We start from the raw sequence: 25,754 nt of genomic DNA on the forward strand, positions 1-25,754 counted from the left end.
GAAAATGCGAAAATAAATCAAACTTTCTTTTGACTGTCAAGGGTAAAGAGAGAACTGTTTCTTTTTCAGCCACTGGTAACCCGATAGCTTGTCACAGTGTATTTCACATAAGGAAGTCTGTAAAGCAACATCTAAACGTTCCTTGTGATTAATATTCCTTATGATCTCCAGCCACCTAATCGCATCCTGACCTCAGTGAGGGTCAACTGTGAGAAGGGATGGGCTGTGGGAGCAGGGTGGGCTACCAGGAGGTGCTGGTGAATGATGGAGCAGCTGGAGAGAAAAAGAGGACCTCTGCAGACATGAATAAATAAATAGTGGCAAACTAAAGGCACTGACCTCAGGAGTAATGCCACGGGTCCAGAGCTGCACAGAGCTATTGAAAGAAGCGGGGCAATCCATTCCTAACGTCCAGATGCACTGAATGCAGGAAATGCTTTTTTCTACAATTTAATCCAAAAAACTACAGCATGAAATGCAGTGGTACCCTGAGACACAGAATGCCAACTCTGCAGGGATTCCCAGGATGCATTAACCAGTGCTTGGACTGCCAGACATGCTTGATAATGCAGGACAGATATTCTGCATTGCACGGTTAATTCTTGCATTCTGAATGGTAACAATGGCAATAAGCTTTTCTGTATTTTTTTTCAGAAACTAGGTGCTTTCCTGGATATCTAACAGCCTGAACTGTAGGACAGTCCCTCTTGCATCCAGATAAACTGTGTGGGCACCGCTGGTCTGAGCCAGATGTGCCCGAGCTGGTGTCCATTAGATGTAGTGCCCATGCACACGGATTTTACGTTATGTCGATGCGGCCAGCTGGATCAAATACACACAATGCCAATTTTCTTTGCAGTGCAGGGGTTCTTTGAATAGGAACTGTTTGGTAGCCTGGGAGCCTGCAGACCTCCAAACCAACAGTTTACCCAGGGTGTCTAAAATCCTTAACATGGCTCCGGGATTATTTTTCAATAGGACACCTTTAACTGTTTATAAGCAAATTCATTTCCAATCTGTTCTGTTTCCACTTCTTAATCTTTTCCTCAGAATATGCTTTCAGCCATTAAAGTGTCCAAGTTGAAGAAAATGGGCCCAGGCATTGCAATGACTTACGGTCCCCCTAAAACAAATCTAGAAATCCTAACTAGTGTACTACATACATTTTTGTTTCACCTTGAAGAAAAATTAAAAAGTCTCTAATTCAGAAAAAATGCTCTATTTCCACTTTTCATTTATGCAAATTACACTCTGAATAAATAAATCTACATAATCTCACCTCCCTGCCAGACAACTTGCAGTAACATTTGCCAAGAGAAAGACAAGCTTTTCTGATACTAATGCATAAAACATGCCGAATAAAAAAAAATTAAAACAAATCATATTGAGTAAATAGTTGCTGTGCAGCTCTGGAAGGAATAATAGGGGGACTGATGAGTTACTCCAAATTGTCTTGTTGAATTATTTCAAACATGCTACCAGCTAAAGGGTATACTTAAGTTAAGGTTTTAACAGAAATGGTCATATCCTGAACCACTGAAATCTGTAGGAACTTTTCCCTTTCATTTCCACAGAACATGCATGGAGACCCCTCTGCTGAAGCACCCAATAGTGTCAGGCTGTTGGTCCTGGAAGACCAACCGATTCAGCGCGCAGGTGTTGTACCGTGCAGGGGCTGCCTATCCAAGACAGCAGACCTCTTACGCTGGCTTGGGAATGTAGGAAGTGCCTTCCCTAATTTCACCAAAACTACTCCTTGCGCTGTGTGTCCTCTGTGCATGTCAGATATGGGCTTGGTGACTGTAAAGATTGCCACCGGTCTGGGCACTGCAACAGGGGAAGGATGAAACAAAAATCAATGTCAGTAAGTTCTGATTTGATACCAGTGCCTTTTCCCACTCTGACTGCACAGAGTAGATGCTGAAAGGCAACTCATATTCTTGATGGTTCATCTAGAAACTATCAAACTCCAATCGTACATGGGGCTTGGGCACTCTCCTGCAACCTTTCAAATACCTTTTCACATTGGAAAATCTATTCTGCATTCTGCAGCTCTGTGGAGAGAGACCTGGGTGTCCTGGTGGATGACAGGTTGACCATGAGCCAGCAGTGTGCCCTGGCTGACAAGAAGGCCAATGGGATCCTGGGGTGCATTAGGAGGAGTGTGGCCAGCAGGTCGAGGGAGGTTCTCCTTCCTCTCTACACTGCCCTAGTGAGGCCTCATCTGGAGTACTCTGTCCAGTTCTGGGCTCCCCAGTTCAAGAAAGATGAGGAACTACTGGAGAGAGTCCAGCGGAGGGCTACGAGGATGGTGAGGGGACTGGAGCATCTCTCCTACGAGGAGAGGCTGAGGGAGCTGGGCTTGTTCAGCCTGAAGAAGAGAAGGCTGAGAGGGGACCTAATAAATGCTTATAAATATCTGAAGGGTGGGTGTCAGGAGGATGGGGCCAGGCTCTTTTCAGTGGTGCCAAGAGACAGGACAAGGGGCAATGGGCACAAACTGAGGCACAGGAAGTTCCGTCTGAACATGAGGAGGAACTTCTTCCCTCTGAGGGTGACAGAGCACTGGAACAGGCTGCCCAGGGAGGTTGTGGAGTCTCCTTCTCTGGAGATATTCAAGACCCGCCTGGACAAGGTCCTGTGCAGCCTGCTGTAGGTGACCCTGCTTTGGCAGGGGGGTTGGACTAGATGACCCACAGAGGTCCCTTCCAACCCCTACCATTCTGTGATTCTGTGATTCTGGACCACTGAATCGTTATGCTCTTTTGTCTAAAGAATTAAGACCAGTCAATGTGGCTAGGTCCACCAAAAGGCCCAAGTATTATAAACTGCATTACCAAATTTTTAGATGCTGTGATGCTTTGTGGGATTTGAAGATGTCCTTTCTCAGTGGAGAAATGCAAATTTCTTAAATGCTTCCTGGGAGCAGTAAGGTATGGGACATACAAAGCCTACAGACTGAGTAGGAAGCTACCTAAGAATGCCAGTAAGAAATCTTAAGAAAATATGATTTAAGACCGTGCCTTTGCTAAGAAATCAGTCACAAGACTGGCACTAAAATCAGTGTCTTCTACCAACTACCTCCATGAGGATAAGTTCCTTTTGCTTCTTTACAGTATAGTCTGCTGGTGAAGAGCATGCATCTGGGACATGGTATGCCACCCACATCAACCAGCTCCCAGGAGAATTGCTCTTTGGTAAGCTATTTGGTGTTGCAGATTGAGTTATTTACTTGTCAAATCTGCTCCGCCATAAGTGACAATACCTGAATACACTTCAGAAGAAAGAAAAATACTGACCCCCAAATAATAACAAACAGCTTGGTGGCTGTGGCACTCGGCTTTGACGTCAGCTCAAATCCAGCTTGGACCCAGTGGAGATCTGAAGGCAAGGCTGTCACCTCCTCCTGCAAGGCCTAGCAGGGTGTCTCGGAGAAAGCCTCGCAGAATAGGTCCTTCGGGCAACGTAAGATTGGCGTACCTTGATGAGAGAAACACAGCATGGCGGATCTGTATGCCCTTGGAGACCTTACTGGCAGAGAGTTGAAGGGTTTGGGGAATTAGAGCGAGGTCTGCATCCATGCGTTCATCTGCTAGAAAGGCGAGATAAGGTGATGTAAACCCTAGGCTTCCTAAACCTTTGGGGTTGGATTTAAAACAATGGATTAAAAGTTTTTATTTTTAAATCTGAAAGACTGGGGTTTTTTGTATTTTTAAGCTTCTTTTGAATTGCTTGGGCTAGAAACATATTTTTCTCCTTTTTAAACAACTGCTAGGTTCCTTACCTAACCACAACACTCCAGAAACCAAAAATTTAAAAGAATCACAGAAAATTTTAAGAATTGTAATAAAGGGAGGAGAATTTGACACCAGAGATATTTGTGACAATGTAAGATTAACTTTGGCTTAGTGGTAATATGAGAATACTCAGCTCCACAGATGGGAGATGCAAAGGAGGACTCAGATCCAAGGGTGACTGTGGTCAGTCCGTACACGAGTAAGACACTGCTGCAGGAGTCCTTGATTTTCCTTGTTTCCCTGTGCAGGAGAAACGGGCGGCCATATCCCCCAGGGAAGTACAGATTCTTCTCTCCGCTGGCGCTCGGTAGCTTCCTAACCAGCAGTTCAGCAGAGAAGGAGGAGAACGGAGGGAGGGTGGAGTGGGTGGGTGTGTAGGGGTGTGTGGGTGGGTGTGAAAGGGCTGCTGTATCTTTTCTCCACAGCAGATGCGTAGGGAAAGTTGCCAGAACAAGTTCAGGCTGCTTCCTGCTACAGGGCTACTTGAAGCTACTTGTCCATAGGAGTTTCCAAGTTACATTTTTTCTTAGATAATCTAGGTGCAGTTGAGCATCTCGTTATTCCCCAATGTGCTGTAAACTCCATAGTTTAGTTTTAGGCAAGGCAAAAACTAGAAGGTTTGAGTATGGGCCTTAGTCACTGAATGATCGCAGATCTTTGCAAGCTTCTGATATGACAGACCCCTGTCCACTTTATGACTTTATCTTGTCCTCTCTGGATAGAGCAGGGTATCTATTATTCCAAAATGCACGGCATGCATTTTCCTAGCCAAGTTATAACGAGATGCCACATGCTGATTTATTAAACCGGAGTTTTCATAATTTTCACAGTCATCAGCGTCAGTCAGTCCTTCCGTCACATAAAAATAAAATGTGCCCACTCGATTAGACCTTTCATCTGGCAGAAGGGCTCCTTTCCCACCTTGCCTCAACTGTGGCCACATGCCAGAACACGCTCATAGTGGCTTGAAACTGAACTATACATGAATTCCCACACCAGGTATTTGTCCATTGTTTCCCTGACTTTAATCTAGGACATGGTGTAACCCAGCTGTGCAAGTCGCTGTCTCGTGAATCAGCTTCCCACAGAGCAAGGGGAAAAAAAACCCCAACCCCTCCGACAGACCGGCAGCACTGTTGCGAGGCGAGCGCCTAGCGAGCAGCCTTCAGAGCTGCCGCGCACACGGACGTGTTCAGGCTAGTGCATGCTGAACTTTGCCTCTGCTTAAACCACCAACAGCACCTAGAATGAAGTGGAATGAATTCGCTGCGGCATATTTAAAAAACAAGGCATTTCTATTTTTCGCGTAACATCCCAATTGTTATCGAATAGTCATGAGGTCTCCCAAGCCGCTTCCTTGTTTCTCTGATGTGGTGGACACGGAATTGAGAAGATAGTAAATCAGATGTAGGTTTTGAAACAGCATCTTAAAATGGTAGAAGGAAAAAAAACCCCACAAGACAGGTTATAGGTGAGGACAGCAGGACAATGCTTGACAGGGTTTGCCTGAACATAAATCAGTAATTGAAGACTATGAAGAGAAGAGACGTGCTCAGCAGCGGCACCGGCCTGTGTCACTTCGCCTCACGACGCAGGGGACAGGTTTACCCTCCCCACAGCACCCGAGTTCGACGCTTCCCGCACAGGGTGCCTCTCCTCAGCACCTCAGCCAGCTCACCCCGCAGCGGGGCCTCCCGCCGCCAGCCCCGGGCGCGCCCGGTGACCCTCCGGCCGGGCCGCCGCAGGACCCGCCGCGGGGGGGCCGGGCCGGCGGGAAGCCCGAGGGAGGCGGGAGGACTCCACGGCCGGTGGCGGAGCGCGTCTGGGCGGAGCGGCGTAAGGCTGCCCCGTCACGGGGAGGTGGCGGGCGGGGCGGGGCGGGACGGGAGGCGGCAGGGCGCAGGCGCGGTGGCGGCCCCGGCGGTATCCCATCAGTCTCCGCGGGCGGCGGGGCGCGGTGCCGGGGCGGCAGGCCGAGCATGTCGGAGAAGAAGCAGCCGGTGGACCTGGGGCTCCTAGAGGAGGACGACGAGTTTGAGGAGTTCCCGGCCGAAGGTGGCGGGCGGGGCGGGGAGGGGACGGGAGGAGAGGCGGCGGGGGGGGGGACGGCGGCGGTTCCGCCTGTAGGCCGCGGCCTGGGCCGGCCCGGCGGGCGGGAGCGGCGGCGGGGCCGGGTCGCGGTGTGTCGGCGGGTCCCTGCCCGCGGAGCGGCCCTCGGGGCTTCCGCGGCCGGGTGAGGCAGCTCCGCCTGTAGCGCCTCGGCGGCAGCTGGCCGGTGCCCTGCGGGTTCCCGCCGCCGGTCAGAGGCGAGGGGCCGCGGCCCCCCCTCGGAGCCGGCGTCCAGCTGCGGTGGTTTGGCGGCGCTGGGCGGGCGCCCGGCCCTCGGAGCGCTGTGTCATGGTGCGAGAGGGCGGGGGGAGCGCGCTGGGGCTCGGCTCTCGCGGGGAGAGTCGCTGGGGAGGGGAGGAGGGAGGGCGGGAGACTGGTGGGCAGAAGCGTGGAAAGGGAAATAACGTGCTCTGGGGTTGTTGTGAGCCTCCTCACCTTTCGAAGCACGAATACTTGCGTGTTGGTTTGCTTCTCATTCTATGTATCTGTACCCATGAAGAAATTAAATCTGGATGACAGTAAAACAACTCGGTGTCCTTTGACGGATACAGTCTTGAGAAGATCCCTGTTAGGGCATGGTTGTTTTCTGTATGACCTTAATTCTTGGAATTGTCTCAAGTGGTGGATAATGAGAAATGACATAAAACGTGATGGATGAAATCTCAGGTTTTTTTCTGTGTAATGTATTCTTTATACAGGATTTTTTTTTTGTGGCCTTACAAGCCTCAGGTGTTTTGAATCCTTCAGTACCAGTAAAAATAATATTTTTATACTTACAGAAAAAGTTATTAACATTGTTGAGATGATAGCTAAACTAAACTGAGAAGACTAGCCTGTCTTTTCCACATGTGTTTCCCAGACAGGCAAAAAATGTATATTTTACTCAGTGTAAATTTGGTATTGGCAGTAGGGATGAAGGAAGTCCTTGAAGCGTGCTTCTGAACTTTGGGTTGGTCAGAGCACTGAATTGCTGTTACAGAAGGTGAGATTAATTCTACCTGAATCTGGCTGTACTACTAAAACCAAGTACTGTGCAGACTTTTTGGGTAGAACAGAGATCTATTAAAGAGTGATCACAGTCAGGCTTCTTGCTGATCTGTCTTGCAAAAAATGAGAACCTCTAAAGAGGCCCGTTTAGATCGTCAAGTCACATAATAGTTCTGAGATGTTGTAAAGAATGTTCAGACCACTTCGGATGTTGTCTTCAGTGCTTAGGAAAGGGTAATGATAACTGTGTGCTAAAACCCATGCCAAATTGTTGTTCTTTCAAGTTAAAATACCACTTTCTATGCAGCAGAAAAACTTTGCGTTCTATTATCCAGTTTTCATCCAAAGGAAATTAGATAATGCAAACTTATGTTAAGGGATAAAAATACAGGCTTTTGGGGAATTTCTTTTATTCAAACTTCGAACTTTTCTTCAAACAATTTATCAAACCCATTTTATGTATTGAAAGCAGATGCATACTGCTTTTATAGGACACGTTATTGGAAGTATAGTATAAGTATAGCATGGTAGATTCAAGCATATGTAAATTGGTCACTTACGAACTTTTTGTACAGTGCTTTTCAGAATGTAAAATATAATGTGTAAAACGATAGTATTTTGGGTTTTTTTATCCTCCACTCTAAAAGCTGTTTTTTATTTTCTTTTCCCAAGTGCAAAATATGGCAGTTAGTGATCAGTATATTAAAATATTTTTAAAGGAGTCCAGCCATGACAAATTTTTCAAAAAATTTTTTTTAAATTTTGTTGTATATTAGTAATACTTAACGGTAGCAGGCTTTCAAGTGTTCTTAATACTTTCAATCCCAGATAATGTTATATTATTTTTTAGTTTTATTTAGTCACAGGCATAAAATGTAGCTGGGAATAATAACTTCAGTATGCAATTCTGGTATATAATGTCAACATACAGATACTGCAGAATCTTATAGCTACACCAGTGAGAATATAATTTAGACTTTCACTCTCTGTGTGGAAGATGACACGGGCTTTTTTCACTCTGCTTTGCTGAGTGTGATTTGGAACATGTTTTTCCAGTCTCCCCAACTGACCTTTTATGATTGAAGCTGCTGTTTGTTGTGCTGGATACCAGTTACTATGACTTTTCTCAGATTTGTAGATCTGAGCTACTTGGATATCAGTAAAGAGAAAAATTCGACTTTGAGTTCTTTTTAACCTGTTTAGAGCTTTGGTATTTTGTATCTTTGAAATCCGGATAAGTGATATGAGTGGTAAAGCTTTTATTTTGACAAAAAAAAAAAATCATTGCATATAAATAGGCAAAACTTACTGCAGATAGTACTAAAATAAAATCCTTGACTTTGAGCAACTAGTAGTACAACTGAATCAAAATTTTCTTCACCTTTTCTTCCCAGTTCCTGCTTTTGCTGTCTTTAGGACCAGTAGGATTTCTATGCTTGTTCATCTTTTCCCATTATATGATTTATTTGAGTAGGGAAGTTTAATTATAATGCCTTCTACATGTGTGTCTGTAATCAGTTACAAATGGATTTTCCTGTTCTGGTTAATCTCAAATACTAATGTTGTTGCCTGTCAGTGTTAGAAAAAGGAGGACAAAATGCAACGACCAACCTTTCATTCTTATAAAGTTAGTTATTCACAGTGAATTAGTTTTTAATCTTTTAGCCTACTAGCTTTTTTTTCATACTTTATCATAATTTTACTTTGGGCCTTAGTCCTGAAAGCTTTCCCTTGATGGGCAGCAGATGGCTTATTGAATTGTAAGGGGAAGAATATTGTTATCTCTTTGAATGTACTAACAGACTTTGAGAAATACAGGGTCACAAGGATGAAAACTGGGGTGCTTCTTATTTTGGTAACATTAGAAAAATTCAGTGTCTGTTGATAGAAGAAGACTGAGAAATGGTGTTCCTCAGTGAAGCAAACTGACTTGTATTTACATAGTGATTCTAGACCTTCCCGATTTTTAATTTTTTTTTTTCTAAATTAGCTAGTTAGTTTGATCTTAATTTTTTTTAGAATGCTTTAAGTGGGTGATAGTAATTTGTCAAGGGTGATGTGCCATATGACTTTATTATATGAAAAATAGAAATTAGGTTACCAAATGGACATTTAGTGTCTTGGCTGTGTAAGGAAACAGCTTTTGCTGTTTTGAGAACCCAGAAGTAGATGGTTGTGGGTAGCAATTGCTGTTTGCAGATGCCTCTCTTAATTTGCTTTTGCTTCTGCATCACAGATAGGGTTTTAGCATTTAACCGTAGACTTGTCTACATCTGATCCGAGTGAACTGAGGATCTGTGTGTATGTGTTTTGGCAAAAGCATTTGATATGTATTTACTTTTTCAATCAGAAAAAAATATTTAAACATGAACCTAGAATTGCACACCTTTTGTTGTGCTTTTAGGAGTCCAGTACTCAATGTTGCTTTCTTCTCATGATGGTCTACAGCTTGTCCATTTGTATGCAGAGTGTAGTGTCTCTTACGAATGTGTAATCCTGCAAGCGATGATGTGAAGAGTGTAATGATTTTTTTACTAAGTTGCATTTTTATTATCATTCAAGAAATGTGAGGTGTTTTTTAGATCCTTTCTGTGCTTTTTGGTCTCCTAAACACTTAAATATAATCCAGACTTTTCTGTTAAAGAGAGAAATTTGTTAGCAGCTGAAGTCTCTCTTGCCCAAAGGCTGAGCTAATCTGTCAGTAAGACACAGTACCAAAGTGATGCGGTGTACAATATTTAGACCTCTTTTTTGTCTTTAGATTGGACTGGTTTAGATGAAGATGAAGATGCACATGTCTGGGAGGACAATTGGGATGATGACAATGTAGAAGATGATTTCTCCAATCAGTTAAGGTAATTTTATTTTTAACTTACTGTTCTAGAAGATGGCTAAAATGTTTAAAATGGCATTGTTTAGTTAATATCTGAAAGTTTGAAATCTGCTCACTTCAAAAAATAGAGATCTGAAACTGAAATAAATGAACGCTCTGCTTTGTGCTTTTCTGTCTAAAGGCTGTCAGAACCAGATTTAAGCTATTACAGCACAGGGAAGTACTGATCAGCATTTCATCTCTTAATAATTGTACTGTGAGCCCTGAAATATGCCTAGTGTTATTGATGTGTTCAGGCTTTTGCTGTGCTACACAACTGAAACAGTGCAAAGTTGACGCTTTTTCAGTTTAACATGAATAAATCCTTTTCTAAGGACTTTCCTACATGTGTGAAAACTGTGAGTTGTACTGCAAAGATTGATGGCAAGGCATCCAATTTTCTCTTCTATGCTATATGGCATGCAACGTGTGTTGTTACAAATTTTTTTTTCTGTACCTTCAAATAGCATTGCTGTTCTTTGTCCAAAGAGAAATTTTCTAGAGATCAGTTATCTATATTAATGTTATGTGTATGGCTAGTATCCTGTTTACGAGCAACAATAGCAACGTAATTGTTCATCACATGATTTAAAAAAAGCAATAGCAGTTTGGGTACCTCTAATCCAGTTCTTTAATCCTCTTTGTCGCTTGTTTCAGTTAATCCTTTAGCAACGCATAATTATAACTTGTTTCAAGCATCAGTACAAAGTCATGGGTTTTCAATTAATCCCTCAGTACATTGCATGAGGAGCAAACAATCTGTAATACAGCCTGGCTGAACAGTTCCTGGGCTGATCTCCTTTATTGTACTCAGGTGAAAGCGATCCTTTATATAGAAGATACAAAAGTAACCTGTTGGTATAGTGGTTTCTTATAAGATTGAAAGGCAGTTAAACTGTAATTTTGGAAAAGAAGTTGGTAAGTAGTGAAACAGCCTTTCAAGGGATTGCACAATCCTTGATAAACATAGTTGACAAACCTTTAGTAACTGTGCCTTAACTGTAGCCTGTAGTACTGATGACTCTGTACGAGTCCTAAATTATACTTTGTAATGTTACTTAGCTGCAGCATGTTTTTATTTTGTCTTTATGAAGAAAATGCTGCAATCCTCTGCTTCTAGAAGTACACTACTAAGTGTGTAAACTTAGTACACACGTATCTAAACACAGTAGTGCAAATCTTGAAATATATACTAAGAGTAGGAGGTAAAACAGGATGTAGTTCTGGCTGGTGTGTTTGGAGGCAGGTGAGAAGCAGAGTGGGGACAGGGCAGGAGCGATAACATTTGTGGTGGCTGACTCGCTGCCCTGGCCACAACTAAGGCGTACAGAGCAATCCTATTCCCTCAGAGTTGTTTGCTGGAAGGTGTATTGCACCAAGATTTAAAAATAATGCAGTCTGGTATTTTTATTAAAACAAAGGAGAAAGCTAAAATTATTTTGGAAGTACGTGCATTCAAATTGCTCAGATTAGTGAGCTCATTTGGTTTAAGGAAATCTGGAGAATAAATGGTATAAGACAGTATTTTGTTTTTTCTAATGTGTCCGGAGTTGTTGCAGGCTCACAGAGGCTGCTTTGCACCATACAGTTTTATTCCAGCTGCGGTGGGTTGGAGGACAATAACTGTGATTAGAAGAAGTGTTTTGAATTTTTCACGTAGAAGTCACTTTTAGTGATCAAAGACGTTAAGCTGAAGTTCAAGAACTATAGAGTAAGTGAGGTTAAGGTTGTTGGTATGAACCAAAAAGCAGTGTGACATGTTCATATTGTTTCTAAAATTATTGCATATTTTGCAGTATATTTAATTTTTAAAAGTGCAGATGGCTGACAATATTTATTTGTTTTAATATACCTCTTTTTCTATACAGAGCTGAATTAGAAAAACATGGATACAAGATGGAAACCTCCTAGTTTTCACTGGATGTGGAGTGGTTTAACATTGAACTGTGGATAGACTATATTGAGAAAAGAAGAAAAGCTGGAAAATGAGAAGACACACTTAGTTCATTATCTGCTTGGATTTATTATTGTTTTGTAAAAAAATAAAGTTTTTAATCTTAACCTAGTCATACGTTCAGCCTCTACTAACCTGGTAACTTGTATTTCAGTTCTGAAATGCTGTATGTGACAGAATTGATGGACTTGCCTGGAATGCTACTGATGATCTGTCAGTGGCTGATGGTGTTGCACCAGCTCCCGTCGTGGGGATCTGAGTAAGCGATGCCAGAATGAAGACTAGTGAACCTTTCTGTCATAGGGGATGTGGAGATGTCAAAAAGAAATAAAATACTTATGTATTCCAATTAAAATGCAGCAGAAGTAGAAAGGACTTTGGAGGAGTGCTAAAGCTTATTTTGCCTTAAGATTTTATTTCATAATGACTTGTTTTATTTTTGTTAGTAATTTCATGCGGGTGCCAGTTTGGTAGGCGCGAAAGATAAAACCCACTTTAAAGTGCACCTTACAACAGCAGAAATCCAGACTCTCCAATCTTGTGATGTCGTTTCTCAAGCCTGTGAAAGTGGAGACCTCTCTGGAGGTGAAAGTTCTGTTCTCGTGCTTATTTAAGCCTAGGAAACTCTGCTGAAATTGCCTCCAATTTGCCAGTTACAGCAGTTCATCTGTGTCGTGCAGACAGGCCTGCTGAGAACGGAAATCAAACTTCCAACTCATTTCATGGAGCCCAGCAAATAGTTGCTGGATAGAGACAGCAGTAGTGACTGGATTCGATTATTCCCTGAACTAGAAAACAGAAGGTGGAAATTACAAAATGTATCACCGATTCCGTGCATCTTTCCGGAAGGAGCTGTTAAAGCTGATGTACGCAAAGGCATAGGGGGAGATATGGCGACCCTGGAAGCATAGGCCATGACTGCAAATTAAAATTTTTTTTAATAAAGGGGCAAGTATAGCTATATACTCACAGAATTTGAAATAGCTGCTTTTTTTTCAGCAGTTCACTGAAGAGAAGCAGAGACATAATTATTATTTAAAGTGAGCTTTCATAAAAAAGGTATTGGTTGATGCACATGTAGTAATGGTATTAAATGCTGTAACCTTGCTAACGGAAGATACTCAGTTGTTTAGTTACAATTGCATTTATTAATGCAAAATGCTAGGAAGCTTCCCCCTCCCTGGATTATTTAGGCGCTGCTATATTTATGGTGGAGGCAAGATCCACTGTGACCTTTCCTGCTTTCTGAAGATAGCTCTGTAAAGACAGACCTTCCGTTACCTTCTGAATGGTACTGCAGAGCCAAGTGTTACAGGTGGTGGTGGATGCCTTTGGTTTGTCCAGTTCTGTACTGCTTGGGAGAAGAAAGGGAGGTCCTTTCGAGTAGACTTGACCTATGCTCAAGTAGTGACTTGTTCAGACTGAAATGTGTGGCTCGTGCAGCCCAACTCAGTAGGACACAAAGTCCTGGAGTTTGTACTTCAAGTGACAAATGAGAAGTCTGTATTGAGTGGCAAATAGCAATGCAACCGTCCTCAACTTCATGTTCGGAGTTTAAGAAAAAAAAGTATGTTCAGCACAGTTCTGGGATCGCTGGTGTTATTAGCACATCAGTGTTGGGAAGTGAGTAAGGAGACTGACCAAAAGACGATGACAGAAGAATTACGGAGATGCCTGGTGCAGTCCTTGGATAGGGACAGCTGCTTTCCGTTACAGGATTCTGGAAACCTGTCCGATCAACTGGTAGCAGCAGGAGGAAGCCATGGAGGTGGAAAAGCATCTTTGCCTCAAGAAGTCTGAGCAACAGTTGTCTTAGTATCTTTTTCTGCTTTCTTCACAAAAGCAGAATTGGAAGGGAAGCCCAGGCTGAGGTATTCTGATGGCTCTGTGCTCTTGCAGCTGAAAGTTGTTACTGCTAGCACATGACCTGAAACCCACAGCTGGAAAAAAGAGGAGAGCAGTCTGCTTTGAAGGTCAGTTTGATGATATGGTCATGTAATGCTGTCTGCATAAGAGAATTTGTTGCAAAGGAGTAAACAAGAAGTCAGGTGCAAAGTGCTCCGAGAATGTAGCTTATTGCAAAATCAAGCACTTAATAGAGGCTGATGGCCATTCTTGATTTTTTTGTCCTTGTGGTTATTGCGTGGTCATATGGTTCATCTTAAGCTTTCTAGTATAAAAATGACTTTGGAACCTTTCTACTTCAGGTTGGCTGCTTGCTTGCTTTCTAAAAATTTCAAAACCCAGCTGGTTTTGAGACAAGATAAAGACTTTTTTTGGCCATTTTTTTTCATCTTTGACAGTTTTGGTGTTCTAGAGGGAAGTTGAGGTGGTTGGCCAGGATATCACTACAGAAATTCATCCTCTTTTAGTTGCTATACAGCTTTAAAAGCAACCAATCTTCCCATGTGCTTGGAGGTGTGAGTTTTTTAGATTGGCCATGGTGGGAGAGGTTCTCTTTGGAGGTCTTTCCTGGAGATGTTCCAGTGATCCCTGTTAGTTGGGGAACATGTGAAGAGTGGGAGATGGGAATGCTTTGGGTGTGTCAGGGGGGACATGCTGAGAGAAGACAGGGATTTGGGAAGGGTTATCCGCAGTCTGGCAAGGGTGAGAATATTGTGGAGAGAGGGAGGTTTGGCAGCGATCTGAGCGCAGGAGAGGTTGGGCATTTTAGTTAAGAACATAGGACCCTGTGGAGGTGTGCGTGTGGAAGTTTTCAGGGTGCGGTCTGCTGGGTACTCTCTGTTCCCGGTGTGGGAAGGAGATACAGGTCGCAGAGAGGTTAACGTCGCCCTGTGTTCGGGGAGACCTAACCTCCTCACCGGCTGTCCTTCAGCCAGACTGTGTGGCCCTTGGACATGGTGTCATTAGTCTGAGCTATGCTGGAGCAAGCGGCAATGCATCTACAGCTTTCCTCTCCATGAAGATGGAGGTGGCACTCTGCGGCATGGGGAGGGTGGACTCGCACTGGCCCAGATGCTGAGGACGTCCCAAGGCAAAGCACTGTTCAGCTAACTTGGGAGGAAAGCTCTGACGGGTCCCTGATTGCTAATGAGTTTGGTGCTCTTGCTTTACGTTGACCTGAAGAAACTATACACGCATAAGAAGAAATGCAGAGTCACAGCTAAGCACACGAAACGGTGAGCAGCCCGAATTAAGGCTGTCTGGAAAGCTTTCAGTTCAGCTCTTTTGTCTCAGAAAAGCCCTTGCTGTTTTCCCGTCGGGTCCCTGCCTCCCTCTGCTCGCTTGCACAACAGCATGAACCGTTCCCTAGATACTTTCTGCTCATGGATCATGGTGTGTCCTGTTCCCTGCCTACTGTACCGTGTCCACGCTGTGCTGTACAGGTGGAGTGGGTAAGTTTGGGTCTCTGTATCGCAGCAGTCTGCGTGCTTCGCAAATGCGCTGATACTTTTTCCACTGTTTCTGGGAGACGTCGAAGTGTTTTCCCCTCTTTGAAGTGTACGCTAATTTGAAGTGCTCAGTGTGAGATCCCAGGACCTCATGTTTCACTGGATTCAGTAGTATGTAAAATGCTCTGCGTGTTCAAATGTTTCTTTAGCTTCAGTTACTGCTGTGCATGTTCAGCATTTCTGCCGATCAGGATTTATGGGGTATCAAGTCAGCCACCCAGAAAAGGAGGAACACGCATTACAAACTGCAGCTTTTGTAAGGAATGAGGCAAGGACTCCACAAGTAGCTACTTTTCCCTGCTAGCTTTTTCCTGAACCCTATTTTTTTCTTATCCTGTTTTTTCTTGAACACTAACAAGGACTAATAAGTCCCCTGAGGGAGAGGGTGAGTATAGGAAAATATATGATCATAAAATTAAAGACTATGAGAGTACATGTGTATGGAAGAGGATTTTATATTGCACAGTGTTACAGTTCCAGCATTTCCCATCTTTAAAGTGTCTGACTCTACAGCCCTAATAATAATCTTTTAATGCAAGTGTGATTTTGTGTTTGCATAATAATACAGCTAAATTTGATTTAATTCCAAGGCATGCAGGGAAGTAAGAAGATTGATGCCCAGAAAGTTTTTGTGATGGAATTTTACTAAAGACTGAATGTTATGTAACATTTCAAACACACCGAGATCCTTCAAGATGAAGTGTGTGATATAAATGTAAAATATTTGCAAACTGTAATTTAGGAACCGTTTTAAAATCACAGTCAGTATTCCAACCTCTTACATGCAGTGGGTGAGATCCTTTGTCAACTGAGAGCTAAGGGCAGTGAATGTGAGATTCATTAAGTAATTATATAGGAACATTAATTTCAAATTAATTTCAGTAGTTGTCTTAGACATTAGCAACTAAATTAGGAGACCAACGGCAAACAGTAATGCAGCTTAATACTTTTAATAAATGAAGGCATTTGAAGTGATTTACATAAATTGGATGATAAGCCCTCATTTAGTGGGCTTCTAAATACTCCCCACCTCCCCTTCCCGTTCACCTTTGTGTGTTTCCAGGATGTGGCTGTGCTCTGCATCTTCCCAGCTCTCTCTTTATGTCGTGATTTTCTCAAATCCCTCCTACATTGGCTTCATAATAAATGGTCAGACTTTCTAGAATTTGTTAGCATGAGCTGGAACCTTTTAATGCTTCTGAATCTGCAGCGCTGGGAGGCGTGGGGAAGGAACGGAGCCACCATTGACAAGACCCCCAGGAAAATAAATGGTGGAGAATAAAAAAAGCAGATTAGGGTATTGGGAGATGCTTGCCTACAGGCAGGGCAGGGAGATGAAAACCAGCCCATCAGCAAGTGAATGGGTCCCATGTAATGGATAATCACCAGCCCTCCTTTTCATCTTTTCTGCGGTGAGCTCAGGGCTCTTAATGAAAAGGAACAGGCACTGGTCTGGATTTACATCGCACCTGATGGAGGCTCAGCTGCTCAGTGACTCACGGAGGATGCGAAACCAGCCCTGCCAATGCTCCAGCCACCGGCCTTGGGCTCCTCCTGCCATGAGCAGAATAAACACACACACTTCCCGAGGGAGCGGAAAGTCTGCGAGATGTAAAAGGCAAGACAGGGCGCCTGGGGAGGGTGGGTGGGGGGCCATGTTTCCCTTTCTTGTGGTGTTGGTTTGCAGTGTCCGAGTAGGATGTGGTGGAACTGTGCAACGCTACCCTCTAGCATCCCTAAAGATGAAAAGGACAAATCGTCCCAGTCACAGGGCTGTTCAGTGGTACTGTCAAGCTGACAGTAATGTTGGGACCTGATTTTTCAAGACCTGGGTAATGAACTGATGCTATACAGCCACTTTGCCCTCGGGGAAAACATGGGGTGGCTGGGTGGTACCAGCAAATCCAGAAAACAAAAGGTGTAACAACTCTGTTTGTGCTCAGCTCAGTACCACTTTCTTACGCCAGAGAGAACCAGTTCAAATCAGAAATGTACAGAGAGGTGTAAACCCTAGAAGAAGAGTTTGATCAATCTGACTCTGACGTATTTAAGACATTAGCTTCCCGCCTCCCTTCCCAAGCTGTCTGTTGTGCTCTCTAGGCAGGTAGGTGAGTGTGAGCTGGTGTTTAAATTGCTAGAGGTGAAGCCCAAGCGTGTTTTCTTCTTCGCCTGCAGTTTGCCATGGAGGAGGATCCCAGCGGGATGTCAGGGCAAACAGGAAACCGTGGCAGCAAGAGGCCAGGTAAAAAAAAAGCCCTTTTCTACCTGAAGATTAAAATGGGAAAGAATGAAAATCACTCCTAAGCATCTGAGAGGGTGTGTGAGCACAGCACATGGCACTAACTGTTGAATCACTGTAAAGAGGGATTCACTCGAAATTATGCGTGTGAAATGGCAAGACTTCTAATGTAACCAGTAGTATAGATGGATCCATTACGAGAGCACTGCTTCAGTGGCTTTTTAGGGCATATTCTTTTTATTTTTTTTTTTCTGGGGCATGTTAAAAATGCAGAGGGTGCAGTACAAAGTGGACCTCATCCCACAGGTATGAGCTCACTTCTCTGGCTCTCCTGCTGCAGGGCCCATCTCCTGAGCACTCACCACTGCAAGCCAGGTCCAGCTCTTCGGTCTGTTCAGAGCCGGGTTCTGGCTGCAGCTGACACCGGGTACTGCAGAAGAGAAACGGGCTGTGCAGATGTGGCAGCAAGGTGGGTGCTGCTGCGCGTTGCCTATTGGGAGCCTTGGCTGCAGCCTGGGGATGTGATGTTCTCCCAGCCTCTGACTTGACATTCCACAGATGAAGCATTAGGTGCTAAGAAATTTAAGGGATTTCATAAAAATGTGCATTGGATTCTATTCCTTGCTCAGCTTTTCTATGATCAATGTCCATTAAAACAGAGAGCAAAATACTGTTTCATTGCCTGTGAGCACGGGTAAGATTACATCGGTACTGTGCATCTTCCCCAGGATGTCATTTCTAGGCATTACTAGGCTGAAGCTTGCCTCATGAGAGGCTGTCTGTTCCCCTTTGCAGGTGCTTGCTGTCTGTACCACAAAGATGGTCTGACATGGAGTAAGCCTTAGAGGTATCACAGCAGTTAAAAGAGTAATTATAAAAGCAATGGGTAGAGGTTTGATTGCAACTTGATGGAGCTGCAGAAACTGTGTGACTCATCTTAAATAGAATATATATATTACAGTTATAAATAGGCTCCTTTTTTTGCAGTTGCAATGACATGTTTAGAAATTGCTGTTCTTTTTAAAAATAACTTTGATGTTACAAGGATATCTGGGGCTTGCAGGTCACACTGTTTATTGAGAAAACACACACTTTAGCGGTAGCCTTCTGTCACACCAGCCATGCGTGGTGCTTTTACAAACACAGCATCAGACATGGCCCCCCTGCCCTGAGCCACTCAGTGAGACAGAAACAACGCACAGGACACGCTGCAAGAGAGGTTGGAGTGGGTTGTGATGGCCGTCAGTAAAACAGTGTGAACAGTCGCTGTTTGGGGGCAGGCAGAAGAAAGAAGAGTCTCCTGAGTGAAGAGGTTAGGATGAATGAAGCAAGGGACACCCTGGTCCAGATTCAGTAAAATGGACTGGATCCAGGTGGCTTCTGGATTGAAAAGGCTGATATGAAACGAGCTCTCTTCCTAGCTTGGAGAAGAGCATACCTGAAAGGCATAGGCAACTTGGTCAATTTGTTTCATCTAGCAGACAGCTGAGTGGTGATCTGATCGTAGTTCTCAAGTTCCTTGATGGAGAAGAAAATTGTCCCATAAGGAGATGGTGTTTTACCCTCACAGTAAAGGCAGAGTAAGACTGAGAGACTGGAAGCTCAAGTTAGACAAATTCCGGCTGTACATTTTTACAGCAGGATCTGAACTGAAACATTTTTCTCCCTCAGATGTAGTGGTCTGTCCAACATGGAGCTGGTAATCAAGATCATGCTTGTTCTTGGTGCTTTGTGATGGCTGAGCAAGAGGGTGTAGGTGCGATGCAGGAACAGCAGTATGGAAATACGGATGTGTCAAAGGGGATAAGTGCAGATGAGCATGTCAGTCTTTCCTCATCATAGCTTTCCTGTTCTGCTCAACGCTGCAGTGATTTTTGCTGTGTGTTAACGGTATGCAGCATGAGTTTGCATTGTACCAACTCTAACCTCTTCCATTGCAGAAGGCACTAAATCAGGCAGTCTGCCTCCCAAGTCCTTATCTCCTCCTGCTTTAGCTTCATTGATGTCAAAGGGTGTTGTATCAAGTTCACATTGGTGTGGGATCAGAACCTGGAACGTGAGAACATGGAGTAAAAATGGTTTGCAGCCATGGACTCGAGGAAGCACCACAGGGTTGTTCATGGCGTGTATGGAGCTGCTTCCCAGGCACCACTGGACTGCTGGGTCCTTCTGTGTGTGAGGCACATGGGCCTCCTTTCATCCTTCCTTCAGAAGACTGCAGAAGCAGGGATTTAAATACAACATCTTAACTAGATTCAAACTCCTTACAAACTTTCAAAATACTGGAGCAAAGTGTACAACTTCTCAAATATTTCCAAGGGGCACTGGTTGGTGTCCAGTGGCTGGAGTCCGTCCTGTTGGAACCATGTTGTGAGCTTCAGCTCTTTAAATTGGGAACATAGACATGATTTTTCCCCTAGGAAGCCATGTTAGTAAGAGAACTCAGGGAGCTTCCTCCTCGATTTTGCTGAAGCCGGTTCCAGTAGGTGGAAGAGTTTCACACTGGTCTCACCTTTTCCATTTCCACAAAGGTTTCGAAAGTGGGAGAAAGGGGCAAGGAAGAACCACAGAACTGACTCTAGAGAAGATTCCCCATAGCAAGAAATGCAAATATTCTGCATATTGACAATGTAGCTCAGAGGTAAGTGTCACGGTACAAAACCACCTTAATACAGCGAAGGTCTTGCATGCCTGAAGAGCAGCTGTAAGAGGTCAGGCCAGAGGCTCTGTGCCCGGAGGGGTAACTGCTGGGAGACCCTGGCTGGGAGGAGCATCCCTACAGTCAAAGCTTCCTGTCAGAGATGTGCCACTAGCGCTGCTGACAGGTAGACATGGGTGTCCTGTATTGTGTGGGGAACTGGTCATGGAGGAGCATTTTTGTCTTGACCGGAGGATGTCTCCATGGTGCAAGCTGGTGACTTTTATAGCTGCGATGAGCAACGAGCAACAGCGATCGTCTGAGGCACTTCAGCATCAGCTCTGTAGTGAGCACTGTTAATCGTCATCACTGATTGCTCTTACTGAGACTTCAAGTGATTGGAGAAACTGCCCAATGTTCATGAAAGGACTTGAACCTCTTCAACCTACTGCTGGAATATCTTGAAAACAAATACATAGTTAGTTTGGGAGGGGATGGGGTAAGTCAAATATTGCGTTAGTGGGTTTGGAAAAACATGTGAGGGAAGAAAAAATGTAATTGTAGAGAGAGCAAGAGAGATGTGGAAATGCAAAAGGGTAACAGCCACTGAGCTGAAGAGAGTAGGAAATGTTGAATTCAGGTTGGGACCACCTTGGAGGCAAGGGATCCAGCATTTCTCAGAGAGGTATGAGTTGCATCAGGATGAATGCTTGTGCCTGAGCCCCATGCCTGAGTGCTGTAGGTGATTTGCCAGTGTCTGGTGAGCAGAGCAGCACCAGGGCCTGGGCTGTGCCTCTCTGCCTATATGTCAACATATCTGTTTCAGAAAGTGATGGCAAGCTCCCAGGTGGATGTCCTTTGGGGAGAAACCTTCCACTGTGTAGATACTCCTCCTGCAGGAGACTGTTCTGGGTTTGCTTGCTTTGAAATATTGGAAGTAGTTGCTGGTTTTCCAAGGAGACCTTGTTGTGCAAGCCATTGCATGTCCCCACCTGGCCACGCCCTGTGGCATTAGCCAGAATGTCTCTGGATAGAAATTTTTATTTTTCAGAAAACATTTAGTTCCTGAAGCCAAGAGTCTCTGTGGGGATGTACCACGTTGAGCTACACGTTTCAGATCTGAGATCAGGATAAACATGGAAGAGAGTGGGAGACTGTACGAGGGTGTCTGGCAACTCCCCATCCCAGAGCAGGGAGCGGCTGGGTGGGCGGAGGTCCCCTTCCACACCCCACCTACAACCCATCAGTGGAGGACTTGTGCCCCAGGTGTAGGGGTGCCAGCCAGACCCCCTGGTGATTTGCCAGGCAAGGTTGTTCACTCCGCCACTTGTGCAGAGTTTCAGCAGCTCCTGGGTCTATGCTGAGGAAAGGGTAATAAATGAAAATTCATTTTTTTGGGAATCCCACACTGCCTAATCAGTAATATTTCTGCCTTTTTAAGGAATTCACAGTCTGAGACCCTGTTGCTCATTTTTATCTGATGAAGTCTGCTGAATTTATAGCACTGTAGTTCTCACTGTTTTCAATCACTCAGCTCTTATGTATCTGAAATTTGTATCTTCTCATAAAAGATACCTAATTTTTTGCTTTCCCCTACCAAAGCAGTCTTGCTCAGGTGGCCAGAGCTGTCTGTTATCAGACTTACAGACCACAGGAGAGCTTTGACCTTGGTACAACCCCTCTCCTCCCTGGGACTCGACCCAGATGGGTGCATATTTTGTTACACCTCCCGTGGACCCTGCATCCTCCAATCTGCCATCTGTCCTTCCACCTCAGTCAGGGGATTTAGTAGATGTAGTCGCGCACAAATTTTTCACTTCTAGCATGTGGGATTAAAAAATCAGCCTCACTAATAAATTGGACAAATGACATGAAGGGGTGTCAGGGCAGAGAAAGGAGCACAGAGCTCCGGGACACCAAACAGCAGAGGAGAACCACAGACTTCCCTCAGCTGCCACATTGGAGGGGCAAAAAAGTGGTGGGGTGGGAAGAGGAGCAGATGTTGCCTTCTCAGCGGGGCCAGCGCTGTGGTAACAGTACGCCGTTTTCAATATTCCACTTAACTGCTACCACTGGCACTCTCCTAATTAGCAAATAAGTGAATTACGTGCTACTAATGATCACTAGAAATTCCTATATGACTTCCCTATTAAAGTGGTCTTTCATGTTATCAGAGGCCAACGCTCCCTTTGATAGTCACCCATTGCTTCAATGGCTTTGAAGTTGCCTTTCTGTTTCATCTGAAATAAAACTGAGCAGAGGCACGATTACAGTTACAGGCCTGTGTTTGTTTTCATTGGGAATGCATTAGCATTTCAAGGAAAAAAAATCTGCCTAAAAATCACCAGGCGATCACCAGAGAGATGCTCAAACAAGGTTGTGAAGTGACGAGGTGGAAATCCACGCTCCCGGTAATGAGATGGAAGTTGAGTAACAGCAAAAGGAACGTACATAAAACAGGAGGTGTGCAGAACTGCATTACTATAAGGGCCATCGAATCACACACACGGTGTTGGGGAGTTGGCACTGCTGATTTTGCTGGAGATTCATCAATTTAAGTAACCTAATCAAGTGTCGTAATTGATTCGAGGTTCGTTTCCTCTCTTTGAAATCGTTAAGGGTGGTCATTGCCTGCTAAAAGCATTTAATACTCCCTGCAATGGAGCGAGAGCGTTTCTCCCCCTTGCTGACAGAAAGCCGTTACCAGCATGCAGCCCGGGAGCACGGTGGCCATCAGCTCTGTACCAGCAGCCATTCAGCCCCTAAAATGGGATGCAATGCCCCCACGCGTGGAGGGGGAGATGATGGGGCTTTCACAGCAACTTTTCCAGCGAGAAACAACCTGCACTTGATCCCAGGGAGGGCTGTGCACTGGGAGGCGGCGATGTGTGGAGTTGCTTCCTTCTTTGTGTGAAGAGCCAAGACGTCGGGACTTTATTATTCAACTTGCTGAAACGCAGAATTGCCCATTAAATTCTCCCCTCCGAGGCCAGCAGCTGCCCCATCCACCCCCGACCCCTGCAGAAGGGGTCCCAAGAAAGACCCGAATTCTGTCCTTAGCGACGCGTGCTGCTGGGACCCTGCAGCCCCCGCTGCCCCCCTTGCGAGGGAGGTGGGAGAGGCTGAGCCTGCGAAGCCAGTCCAGCCCCACACTGGCGACATTCAGCTGCGTACAGGTGCTTCCATCTATGTGTAGGAAAGAAGGTGTCCGAGGGCAGAGGTGCCCAGTTTTGCTCCTCTCGTGGGTGGTGGGCACTGTTAGTGTGAACTCACCTCTTGCTTCTTCTACCTGGTGACGCTTGCCTAAGTGCAACCCTGAAGCTGGGCAGCAGAAGCTCTCCATAGAAGAGCACAGCTCCGGCAAAGGGGGTCAGCATTGCAATGCAATCCACAGAACAGACACGTTCAGTGGTGTTAAACACTTCCCATTTTACATGTAGAATTCCTTCTTTAACGTATTTTGAAATAATCTTTCTTGGATTTAGCCCACACAAGAGATAACACAATCTCTTAACGTGTGGCAAAAGGAATATTTCAGTCCATAGGAAAGGGTTTTTTATTTTGTTCTAAGGAGCACTTGGAAAATAGTGAGCTCTATTTTTAAATGAAATGCAAGCAATGTTAAAAAGCTGCCATCCTTGTGAAACAGAATTTGTGACCTCCGAGCACACATGGTCTCCAGTGAGCAGATTTCTGTGGGCTCTGCAGAAGTACTTTCACCAGGTAGGTATACTATTGTGCCAACTTAGTATAATCATTGTAATCAGCCAAACCAATTACAGAGTAACAACCTACTACACACATAATATTCTAGGTATATATTAAGGATGTTCTGTGAAAACTGGTAAAAGTCTTTTATTTCAGCAGCAGGAAGAAAAGCCTTCATCACTATTTTTTTTCATGCTTCATTTCAGTGAAGACTTAAATATAGTTGCATTTATATATTGCACTTCGGAAAATATTTGTATTTTAAAGTAACACATTAAAGCTTTGAGCCTGAAAACACTAATGCACAAGAGTAACTATTTATACATTAGGAATATTTTAGTCAAATGGTCTGATGTTTGCAGAATTAGATTCTGAAAAATAATGTACTATTTTATGTTGTACCACTATTGGTGCAAAAATTAATGGATGCATTATTTAAATCAGGCATTTAGAGAGAAGCTTTGCAGCTTGGCTGTTTTTTGCTATCATATTATTGAAGAAACAAGTAAATAAAATCTGAGGGAATGGGAATTGAAAATAGAGGGAATGAAATGAGAACACATGAAATGTTCAAGATGTGAGGCACACCTGCTTCAGCCTGAAATGTCCCAGATTCAGGGCAAAGGCAATTTTCAACCTTCCCTCTGACCCAGGATTTAGTAAAACTCTTGATCCGTCTTTTCACATCTAAAAAATCCTTTCATCATTTTGGTCTCCATCAACCCCAGAGGTTAAAGCTTCCCTTTCAGCTCTGATTATCACAGATGTGGCTCTGTATGAGTGGAGGCCCCAGGTTTACCCAGGACTGGCCTTTGCATTCAAACTCAAATGCCTTTTCTTCCAAAGCTCACACACACCAATTTGTTTAATGCTCTGGATAGTAAGTATAGCCTTCAGAGAGAACGCTGGGGGCTTTGCAGAAGCAGGTTCACTTTTTAACCAGAAGAGCAAACAGACTGTGGCTTCAGTCGGGACGGTGAGCTGTGCTTGCTGGGATGCTGGGAGGATGAAGGTCTACAAGCAACACTGCCAGAGGATGCACAGCAAGCCTTTCCCGTGGGGAAAAGAAATGTTACCCCACACGGGCCAACAACAGAAGTGTTGCGTTAATTAGGCAAGTGAATCATGCCTGCTGCCTAATGATGTCCTACACACAGCTAACCATGTTTGCTTCTGGCAGTGATCCTTACTAGACCTTTTATTAGAGATCTAAGTAGCTGGTAATGGGAAAATACACCACCTGCCTCCATCAAAAGCACTTCTTGACTCCTTTAAGATTAGATTTCGACCCCAAAGTTGTGGTACCCTTTTCGTTGCTGTTTCTGTCACTCTCGAGTAGCTGCTGTGGTCTTGGTGCCATCACGGTATCTATAGGAGGGGTCCCCACATGGAGGCTGGATCTGTACCATGCTCCACTGGGTGCTGAAGTGGGTCAGCTGGAGCTTGGAGTCAATGTGCTCTTGGGTGGTTAAGCGATTCCTGCCATCATAACTATGATTTACTGGTAGCAAAATGAAAGCTCCATTTAAAAATAATCCCCCATTAAAACACCTAGCTACATAACTTTTATCCTGTCCTGTCACTTTATAGTCACAATCCACTTTCTGCTTCATTCCTGAGACATTAAGCTGTGGAGACCAGCCCTCCTTGCACACTCCTTTGGCAATACTTGGACTTTTCGCTCAGACGTGCACCAGCGAGTTCCCAAAAGCAGCAGAGCTGGTTGTGTGGGCAAGCTAGGAGTAGAAATATCAGTGAGAATTAAATAATGACAGTCACAACCCTCTGCCTAAAATAGCATCTCACATGCATGGATTGTAGTATCACTGCAACTCTAACTCCTTCCCAGACCTGAGGTCTTCACAGACATGGAACAGAAATGGACCCCTGGATGGGACGTTTTGCACTTGAACTGGGTTATTACTCTCCGGAGTAAAAGCAGTGCAGACTTGTTGAGAAATAGAGCTGAGCTATTTCACTTTCTACATGGCAGGTGCTTTTCTACTGCATCATGGCCCACGAGAGCTCAGCATCCCC

General features: G+C 44.5%; 1 long non-coding RNA gene across 1 annotated transcript; it reads left to right on the top strand.

The window, feature by feature from the left end:
* Positions 1–5,692: 5,692 nt before the first annotated feature.
* LOC104330879 (uncharacterized) lies at positions 5,693–11,830 on the top strand. The gene is made up of 3 exons (XR_012763775.1): positions 5,693–5,852; positions 9,655–9,748; positions 11,634–11,830. It is a non-coding gene; the product is annotated as an uncharacterized LOC104330879 (long non-coding RNA).
* Positions 11,831–25,754: the final 13,924 nt, after the last annotated feature.

This window comes from Opisthocomus hoazin, chromosome 4, assembly GCF_030867145.1.
Source record: "Opisthocomus hoazin isolate bOpiHoa1 chromosome 4, bOpiHoa1.hap1, whole genome shotgun sequence".
Lineage (NCBI taxonomy): Eukaryota > Metazoa > Chordata > Aves > Opisthocomiformes > Opisthocomidae > Opisthocomus > Opisthocomus hoazin.